Raw genomic sequence first — 11,065 nt, 5'->3', positions numbered from 1 at the left:
TCCATGCTTGGGCCAGTGCCGCAACGCACTTTGTGGCCACCTGGTCTTCTCTGCAGAGCTGCCTTGGAGCTCTTAGGAGCAGCTACTGTTAGAGGGGTTGACAGGGCATGGGGAGGCAAAGGAGACAAACGCAAACCATCCAGTGGCACAGGGACTGTTTTCATGGAAGGACGTGGAGGGATGAAATCCTCCAAGTCAAACCCACACATTCTGCAAGGAATGAAATTCAGGGTAGGAAAAGTATAAGCAGGAAGGATTGGAAGTATATTTCTTTTCATACTATTTTCATATTAAATCTTTGAAAGCAAGAGAGTTAAAATGTAAGACAACAAATTTCATGCAGGAAGGTAAAAGTATGTCGGGGCTTTTTGTCATTCATCATTTGGATGCTTATTTTTCTTATACATTGAAACTTTTCTTGSTAAATTGACACTCAGACAATCAAATCAAAATTTGGGGGAGTGATATGACTGCAGAGATAATCCAGCCAAAAACTGAACGAGGCCTGAGGAAAGCACAATAAGATCTAGGGCTCTTCAAGATGYTGCAGTCCTTCATTTAGCACTGACATTTATTACCTCAAAAGTTACTGGCAGTAGTATCTTTACTTTCCTGCCAGATGCATTCTGGTGCTTGTGATATTCCTTGTGGGAAAGAAAAAAAAAGGTTCCAAGCAGAGGATTAAAAGAATGACCCCAGTCTGCTCAAGAGCTTCCTCCACATGACTGCAGCCTGGTACCCAGCGTCCTGGTTTACCTTGGCTAAGATGCTTTAGATCAGAGTACAATATCTGCAAAATTGTTGGTTGGAAAAAGGAACATCAAAAGAGATCGTAACATGAAGTGCTATCACGGCAGGGTAGAGAGGATTTAGAGATCTAATTTATGTGTTTCAGCAAAGTTGTGATCTGTTCTGAAGCAGTGCCCTTACTCTAGGATTTCTAGGAGGAAGGCTCTGCAGAAGAATATTAAGCAAGTCTTGTGCTTGAAATGGTATTCAGGTTCATCCACATGCCACTACAGTACTGTTAACAAGAGAAATAGTATATTAATACATAGGTTAAAATGTCAGGAAAAATGTCAAAATAAAATGTTTCTTTAAAATTAAATCTATAGCTGCTCATTAGGTACACTGAAACTAGTATTTTTCTTATTCAGCGTTTGGTTTATCCCATTTTCCAGTCTGTAAGATCAGGTTGCATGCATATGAAAAAAATTTATGGCATATCATAGTGCCATACAGGCAATCAAATCTCTATGTATATCCATCAATGAAATAAGAAATACATTCCTGAAAAAAACTAAAACCAGAAGAAAAAGAAGCCAGCCCCAGACTGGCTTCTTCAGTAGTAGTCTAAAATGTCTAGTGTGCAGGGTTATAGCAAAATCATCTTGTAAAGAAAGGCTCTTTTTCTCTTTCTCTCTTTCTCTCTCTTTTTTGAAAATAAAAGAAAATAAGAGGTGATGCTTTTAGGAAAAAAAAAAAAAAGCAATTTTCTGCACCTGATGGCTGGACTGAAATGTACATTTTAATTACATTTCTGGATGTTTAGAAACATTGGCAGGGATTTCAAGTACCTATAACTAAACAGAAATTCTGCCTTTGATGATGGCCCTTGTTTTTCCCGTATGAAGTGGCAGCATAATGGCTGTGGGAAATATTTATAATTCATTTTAAAACTCCAAAATAGCATGAAACTTGTCTTGTTTTCCCTGCATCATTTTTTAATCCAGATCTGGCAGAATGTTCAGGCTGGGCTTTACAACAAAAGCATGTAGAATTTACCATTTCAAGATGAAATGCAATGATTTTAGATATATATATAAATATACACATACACACACACCACACTATAAATATACACACATATATACCACTTGGACAGTTCTCATTTTCTCCTCGTTGGATTTTCAAACAAAAAAAATCCAAGAAAGTCAGGGAAATGCAGTCCCGGAGAGCAAGGGACTGCAATTGTGTGCCCATGAAAGGGGAGCACAGCAGGCATGAGGGCTCGGCRTCAGCGCGGGGTGCCTTTGGGATGCCCCTCTGCTCTCTACACTTTCCAGCCAGCAGTTGCCATAATGAGCATTTTAATATGGGCATGTTGCAAACAAGCTAATCATATCACACATTTGGATTACAGCATAAACAGCATAAATGGCTGTTATTGCCTTAATAACAGCTTCAATGTTGGAGCCATGGAAAGGAAAAACAGGCACTGAAGAAAATAAGGCTGTTAGAGAACCTTCTAGTCAACAGATTAAGATCTACCTCTAGGCAGCTGCTTTTCCCTGTGCAACGAAGTAGTCCAGCCTTCACTACCTCTTCTCGAGGGGTATTTCTACAGCTCCATTTTCAGTTGTGCTCTAAATCAAAGGCCTCATTGATTTATTTTGCTTCTTGATATGACTGTCATGTTAAAATATATCTACTAGAAGAGTGCAGAGATATGGGGGTAGGTAGAACAATCAAGAAGAGCAGAAGTGTGTAAAAATAAAACATTTTATGGAAAARGTCCTTGGAATAATAAACTATTAAAACAGCCCTGAGGTCTTATTTTTATGCATATGGTACACTTTAATAAAGAAATCTGTGTATAATGTAATACAAGTCAAAAATCTTATAGAAGTAATATGAATTTTTAGTGGGAATATATCTTATGTTAGAGAAATTTCTAGAGCACTCTATTACATTTCTTTAGTAAACTGAAAAATTTTCAGTAATGAAGAGATAAAACAGAAGAAAAAGATGTACACTCTGAAATATATACTGGTTAAGGTGCTAAACAGATTCTTTTAATTCATCACTTAAATGGCGTAAAGTTTTTACTGCATTGTGATTGATTTGAATTACTCTTATTTATTACAAATATTAAATGAACAATCACATAACCACACACAGTTGTGTAGCCCAGTCAATGGAGAAAACCTTCCTCTAATTAGACAAAACAGAGATTTTCCTCTTCTGCCCACCTTAATACAAATCACTAAATTTCAAGTACGGACCTCGCTTCATTTTACTGCTATCTCGCTGACCATGCTTTTCAGAGGCCACCCTTTGTAAAGATACCTTTGCCTCTCTGGCATAAAACACAGGCCAACAACCTTCCTTTGAAATTTCCCTTCCTTCCTAGTCCCATCCAAGCAGACCAGAAAAGTCCTCTACGAAGCCCCTGTATTTGGTCGCCAGCTAAAGCACATAGGGGTGCGTTGCAACTTGACTGTGTCGAAACAAGTCCACATAAATGACCAGAAAAAAATCCGCTGGTTTAGCCTTTCCTTTGGAGATGAAGCAGTAGTTCAAGGCAAATGTCACTGTTCTTGGCCATGTTGAGCAGTCCGTCACCTTGCCAGCAGTGGCCGGCTGGCAGGGAATCAGCAGCCCAGCTCAGAGGAGCAGCAAGGGAGACGGGAGATGTCCCCAGGAGCRCCACGGACACTGCAGCCTTCTGGCCAGTTCAGCTCTGTCACAGCTGGGCCTCTCAGTGCCTTTGCTGTGTGGGATTTACTTGCGAGACAGGGGTGGGCCTAGGGAACTTGTCCTCCCAACCTACTTCCATCTAAAATATTCCTATAATATAGTGCTAATATATATCATGTCTCTGAAAGGTGGCACTTCAATCCAGATGGGTAGGAGCAAATGGCTAGAGGCTTCTAGTAATGTGCAGGTAAAAAAAGCAATTAAGATCAAAATACTTTCCACAACGTTAACATAAAAAAGAGATGTTTCAAGTTAAATTCCGCTAAGGAATGAGTGGCAAATGCCTACTTACATTGGTAAGCAGGGTTTCATGAATAATCCTGCATGCTTGCTAATGATAATAAAAGTATCTATATCTTACATATTAGAATTATTCCTCTTTCAGTCTCTGCAGGCTAAAAGCTTTGCCTATCATTGTGCACCATACTCAGATGAGGAGCTGCTAAGGCAAGTCTGGATTTTTGTTGCTCATTTGCTGCAGCTAGAGGTGCGTTCTCGTTATTTGCTATTCCAAAAGCCCATAAAAAACTATTAGTTGAGACTYAGGTCATAACCAAATGGAAGTTTTCTATGTCTAGAATGGCTGTTTTCTTAAAACATACAGCTGAAAATTAAACCCAGCTACAATCTGTAGCAGGTAACTCTACCCATTACCTCTATGGTGCTTGCCTCACAGATTTATTAAGTGGGGAGGCAGAGGGACCAAATTTGTCCAGCCAGGCTTTAAATGCAAAAGTCAGGGTGATCTATGTAGTACCACACTCATTTTTAAAAATACATCAAGAAGAGCAAGGTCAGATGCAGAGCTGGTGGAGAGTAATCAACTCTTTTCACAGAAAAACTATACTGACAGAAATAACCCCCCCAGATTACAAAAGTCAAAGCTGCCCAGCAGTGGGAACAGATTACTGGGTAGTCAGTTTATTAGGGCTTCCAGAATTTGTACTTTACTCAAGAGACATTTTAGTTACAGGCTAATCAACTGGAAAAGATATTTGAAGAAAAAGAATATCCTAGTTGATATAGCTCACAAAGCATTAGTTAAGCCTCATGAGTCTGATGGACAACAAATTATTGTTGAAACAGCTCAAATTTAAAGAACATTTTTCTGTGTCATTTGTTCCAACTCCTTCTTCTTTGTCACCTAAAATCAAGGAAAAAGCTGTGCACCATGTCTTTATGGCCTGTATTTATCAGCGACAAGTTTATTCTCCTACCATTTCCCTCTTATTTTTTTTTATTTTCTGAAATTCAAATGAACAGGGATTACCTCTCTCTAATATATGACAGGTTTCAGTTAGAGTCATCTCATTCTCACTCCTCTAAGACCACTTCATGTTGCTTTGATAATACAAAGGGGACTTAAATAGATGTAGAAGGTTAATTTACATACATGCCATATCTGTCATATTGTCAGTAATGTATAAAGCAGAGAATCCAACAATCCRGCCTTCAACAATTTTGTTGCATGCACTGTAGAGTTAGCACAGGGTAATTTCCAAATTGTAGCATGGTCTCTACAGCATTATCTGTATTTCTCATACTCATGTGGGGTCAAAGAACACACCAGCTATGTGTGCTTAGCTGGTTGCTGCTAAGCATTTTAACTCAGCTATCAGCCCGCAGGACGATTCTCCTGGGTGCAGGATGAGATGCCAGGGTCTATTTGCTTTGTTTGCTAGATAAAGGTTTCTCTGTGAACAGGTTTTGATATATATATATATTAAATAGASATCTTTACAAATGCTACAAGCCTGACACTCTCCTCAGTGAAGATTTGCCTTTGACCTCCAATCATAGCAGGCCCTACAACTAGGAATGACTGCTYCTCCCTACTATTATAACATAATGTTGCACAAGAACATAAGCAGGCAGTACTAGATTGGATAAAAGATCGATTTAACCGAGTCTTGTGTTTCCCCCAGTGGTGCAAAGCCACTGTCAGAGGAAGAGTCCGTCCCCGAGCCCGGGAGTTCTCCACATGGAGCACCTCCAATCCCTTCCCCTTTTGTTAAGTTCACGCCATCTCCCCTCATATACCCAGCAACTTTAAGCACTCACACAATCTTGTGGCAAGGTGAGCCACGGGCCTCTCATCCTCTCTGTGAAAAACCATCTCCTTTTGAACTCAGCTTTTACTAGCTTTGTTTGCTATCTCTTTTTCTTGTACAGGAAAAGACAGTGCACAAGCAATCACTATCCACTCTCGCCATATCACTCATTACTTTACATCCCTCAGGCATCTCTTTTCCAATCTGAAAAATTCTAGTCTATTCATTCCTGTCTTGTACAGCAGCAGTTCGCTGGCTTTGATTTTCCTGTTGCCATTTTCTGCACCTTTCCCGGTCTCTCACATCCTTCAAAATGCTGAGACCAGAGCAGCACATACCATTCAAAGACACCAGTGGGAAATGTTTTGTGTTCTCTACTCTTATTCCTATCAATTTCTATTGCTGGATTAACTTTTTGTTTTTGTTTGTTTGTTTGTTTTACCGCAATAGGGCACTGAACAGATATTTCCATGCAACTACCTACTATAACCCCAAAATCTCATTCCTGAGTGACAGTCGTAAACTCGGAGCTTATGTAAACTCGAGATTTATGTCCCATTTACATCTGAGTTCCACTGCATTTCAGCAGCCATTTTATTCCTCTCTCGACACAACATGAGATCTTCCAGCAATGTTTCATAACTSGCTTCTTTTACTACCCCAAATCAATCAGCATTTTCAGCAGACTTTTTCACCTACTGCTCATCATCCCCTCTCCCAGCTTGCYTGGAATATACAGAAGAGCACAGATCCTAGCATAAGATCCCTGAAAAACTCAGCACTGCTTCGCTCAACTCCTCTGTTAACTAACGTTTAATAAATTATTTATGTATGCAAAGATCCTTTCCAGAAGCTCACTGACTCTTAGTGATCTACAAAAATATTTGAGAAACATTTTTTCTTCAGAAGAAGGATGTCGTTAAAGTACTATATTTATCTGCCAGTTTTCACACTGTTTCTCACTAGGCACTGGTCAGTAGTTCCTCTTATCTAGTCTGCAATATTTTGATTTTTCTGAATATAAAGGAATGGCTATATTAAATTATTGGTATTTTAGTGTCTATTCCTTTTGTTATTTCTACTGTGATTGGTAGGTTGTTCAGAGGTGCCACTAAGATTAGGACACTCGAATATCTTGCCAGTTGTCTTGTGTTCACATTGGATTGAATTCGGTTTCACTAAAGCAAAGGTGATTTTAACCACCTTACTTGATATAACATGGAACAAATTCATTCTTGCTCCATATCATCCCAAAGGCTGAGTGCTCTTTACTTTTTTTTTGGCAGATTATATTTTTTACCACTTTATCTAMCTAATAGTGGAGTTATTCATTTTGAATGGAAAACATTTAAGATGTACTCAACCTATTCACTCAACCAGACATTGTATCTTCTGCGGTCCTATCACATCACTCATTCGAAATCAGATCCTGCCACATCTATACGTGCTCCCCTGCTCAAGGCAGCACTCACTGCAGCTTTGACTCTCCTTTCTGCTGTCCACAGTCTTCTGATGCTGGGGTGCCTATATCTATATTACAGTAGGTATTTCTTCTAGGCCTGCACACCCTTAACATTCTTAAATTACCAAGTCAAACAAATTCATCAACATAATTAGCAAATTAGTTTTCTGACAGAAAAACTGGTAAACTGTATTCATTTGAATTTACATGCGGGAGAGGTAAGGAGTTACGCAGGATCTGCTCATGCCTCTCAAATGAATATGAGTGATGGCCATTCTGCAGATACTGCTCTGGGCACCTTGAGGTGCACCTATCCAGCTGTCTTTCTCCTAGGCAACAGCAGCGTTCTCAAAGGCCAGGGATGCATTTGAAAAGAAGAACATTGTCCAGGAATAGAGGACCAAAAAATCCCCTTTTCCTCTCCYGTGGTACTCCTTGGAGGTTAGAGCAGATCTTTGGAAGCGAGCTRTGAGGCGAGCTGTGTGCCAGGTGCTCTAACCACGATCCTCAAGCTGATACAAAGCCTTGAGCCTTCTGCACTTCTTGCCTGCCACGTGTCACTTTTTCGTTTTCTCAGACAGGCAGTGCTGGGACTGAGTTTGAAACTCCAAAGCCTGAAGGAGAGCAAGCAAGTCACATCCCTTAAGAGGCGCTGATGGAGAGCGCCCGGCTCTGAATAGAATTCAGTGTCGAGGTCAGTGATAGCAGGACTGGTTCTGGTTGGACATTTTTAGGCCATAAATACGCTATTATATAAACAGCTGATTTAATCTTTCCATAAAGATGCATTTCTTTATCATGAGAAGATATGGTGTTGTTTGCTACAAGAGGTAATTGTTATACTTTAATAATAGAAATCTAGGTTGTTTATTCAGAGCCAAGGTTTTTATGACAACTGAGCCAGTGCTGCCCAGTAATTAGATCTGTAGCTCTTGGCTCTTTATTATTCAGTGCTGCTGTGTTATAAGGATTACATTTATATATTGGTGAGCCCAGGAAGATTTCTTTTTTTATGAATATTGAACTTCTGAGAGGTTTTTTGAATTAATAACTGTGGAATTAATGCTTTGAAGGCACTTTTATTAAAATGGTGATCTCGGTGGACAGTATGCAGCAGGGCTGGTTAAAAAGTGGAACATTTGTTAGAAAGGAACTGTAAAGATTTTTCACATTTCTTCTAATCATAAGTCCAGATAGAATCTCAAATGTCTCCTAATTTTTCATGAACCACAATACTTTAAATATTAGTTCTGAAATGACTGAAACTTCTCTTCAAGACTGCAAAGGGACTAAATAGAAAATTTGAAGGAAATCCTTTTCTTTGTTTCAAAGCAAAATGTTTTCACAAATACACCTTGAAGAAAGTGATGAGGCTGACACATTCCCACAAAACATTTCAAGTCAACTCTTTCCAATAGAACAATCCTTGGTCGGAAAGCTCCTGTGAAGTCCTATYGTTCCGTGATAATATGAATCACCTTTCCGAAGCCAGATTCAGAAACATTTTGCCTGAGATCTGTTTCTGACTCTGTTCAATATTACATGATACTACAGGCAGATATTTAGCCTTCTCTGCACTCTGCTGCAGAAGAAGAAGAAGCCCCWTGCCAAGGAGTGTGTAGTCTAGATCCTCTCGATCTCCATCCATAAAATCGATGGCGCAGCACAGGGAGAGCACATGTAAAACAAGCAAGTCTGCAGCACGGCAAAGAAACAAATCCCTATGTGCTCTCAGGTCAGTGCCTCGATCTCCCACCTTTGAGTTTCTTTCAAGTCATATGACTAGGAGTTTTTGTTGAACTGTAATTTTGGATAAAACTCCCATCATTTTTAACTGCAACTCTATCAAAATCATTTATTTCTCTAGAGTGTTTTTTTTTTCTTTCCCTAGGCCACTGGAAAGTGCCATTCACCTTCTGAGTTTAGTGAGGAAACAAAAAATGGACCAGATTCTCTTAATCATGGAAGCTTTTTAACTTCGGAGTGTTCTTGAATCTTCCCCCACAGGAGGTGAGCAGTGAACTTGCAATGGGAATTTATACCTCAAGGGGATCAGGCACCATGAGCTACTGTTATGAACACATCATAAATCTTTGTTTTATAGCAAGTTTCAACAATGGATCATTCCATGTAACAAATATTCTCTTCATTACTCCTTGAAAGTTTTGCTATCATGTGCACAGTCCAAGTGCTTTCTACCTGTTTCAGTTGTGGGCAGTGATGCTCCTCCAGGTCAATATTCCTGATAACGACATGGTAGATTTACAGATACTTCTTCCTTTTGTAAGTATTACTACAGTTCCTGAGTTTTTATCATTCTATTTGTTATAAAGAATGTGCATTCTTGGGCAAAACAGATTTCCCCAAGGGCAGGACAGCAGTGTAATGAAATGTAAATGCAGGGATTGCATTAAAGTATCATACAGCACAATACTATAAATATTGCGTTTAAGTCACACTAAATTCAGTGTTATGATGCATGTATGAGTGAAACTGTCTCCAAATTTACACAATGTTTTACTGCAAAATTATTATGATATACTACATTCTATGATATACTATACATTCTAGTGCATGTCCAACACACAGAGATATAGCTGTGTATCATTATATATAGATATTGATATTATATATATGCAATATAGAATTGCAGCTGCCCTCACCCAGAGCCCCCTTAAATTCTAGTAGGAAAGACTCTGGAAGGAAGCCCAGGTAAGTGAGCTACTTTCCTCAGCTGCTTAAATATTTAGAGACATGGACTGTGCCCCAGGTCTGCTGGACCTACAGCCTCTCTGTTCCTTTGCACCTATCAAAGGGACTGAGCAAACTAGACTTGTTTTAATTACCTGAGGAGGAGAATCGGGGGCGTCAACTTCTGTTCCTCCCTGTCATGACTGTTCTTCTCATCTGTGCTCTGCGGCCAGCAACAAGCACAATAAAACACAGTCTTTTTGAAACAGTCCTACGTACCATAACCTGTGCAACAAAATATTCAAATATCCATGGATTTCTCTGCATTATTTAGGGCTTTATTTTCCTGATTAAATTTTCATTTCTAAGACCTTGATTTCATTTTGCTGGCTTCATGTATTTCAAAAATCTCAGTTCTTTTAAACAAAGCTACAGATAAATTGCCATTTTACAAATCCAGAACACATATAATCTGAAACAGTCCACTTTTCATGTTTCCCAGGGCTAAAGGCTTTTTTACAGCTACTTAACCTCTTCTCCTGATTTACATAAAAGGCTTACATGCCACCATCAAGTTCCATGGCAATTTATTTTTCCTTCGACATAGGAGTAAAGCAGCCTTTTTTTTGACAAATGAATCATAGAATCAGTGTTTCTCTACTATGAAATGAATAATCCAGCTGATTGAAAAGGCTCTGAATGATTCCTTATGAAGTCCTGTATTCTTCTTCTTTTTATTTTTTAAGCTATCTTTTCTACAAAATGGTCCCTTCAGATTAAAGGCACTGTTTTGGGACATCCATTTACAACAAGATTATATATTGTTTCAAAGAAGTAGGTCTAGAGGGCAGTACTCAGAAGAAAGCTGCTATGGCTTTTATGAAGTCAATAACACACATCAGAAAGCACTTTCAACCTCTCTAATGGGAAACCCAGTGGCTTTCAAACTTGTGCCTTAACATACCTGATATTTGAACTTCTCTCTCCATACACTAATGATGAAGATGGTTTAAAACAGCATATTTTACTTTGCAGTTGAATAGTTAGGAGGAGGTACAGAGAGTCAGATAGCACAGCAGAGCTACGGTGTGCTGATCTCTCCAAATCATCTGTCCATAGCCTGTATATTCRGGTTTGTGAAGGAAGAATGCAGGGGAGGTGAAGCTCTGCACAGGATTTGCCTCCTACTCTTTTCAACACAATYTTCCACTGCCCTTGTAATCAGCACACCAGATTATGCCCTGAAATAGTAAGTCTAAATCTACTCATCATGCAAGTAGGCCCTAAACCAGTTCATCCCTCCTACTCAGAGAAACTCGCCTGCACAGAACATAAGGAGATGGGAAGATGGTGGACCTGCAGTATGGACACCCCCTTCCCG

This window comes from Nothoprocta perdicaria, unplaced genomic scaffold (assembly GCF_003342845.1).
Source record: "Nothoprocta perdicaria isolate Ctin4 unplaced genomic scaffold, notPer1 scaffold_31, whole genome shotgun sequence".
Taxonomy (NCBI): Eukaryota; Metazoa; Chordata; class Aves; order Tinamiformes; family Tinamidae; genus Nothoprocta; species Nothoprocta perdicaria.
Note: the sequence above shows the minus strand (reverse complement) of the source record.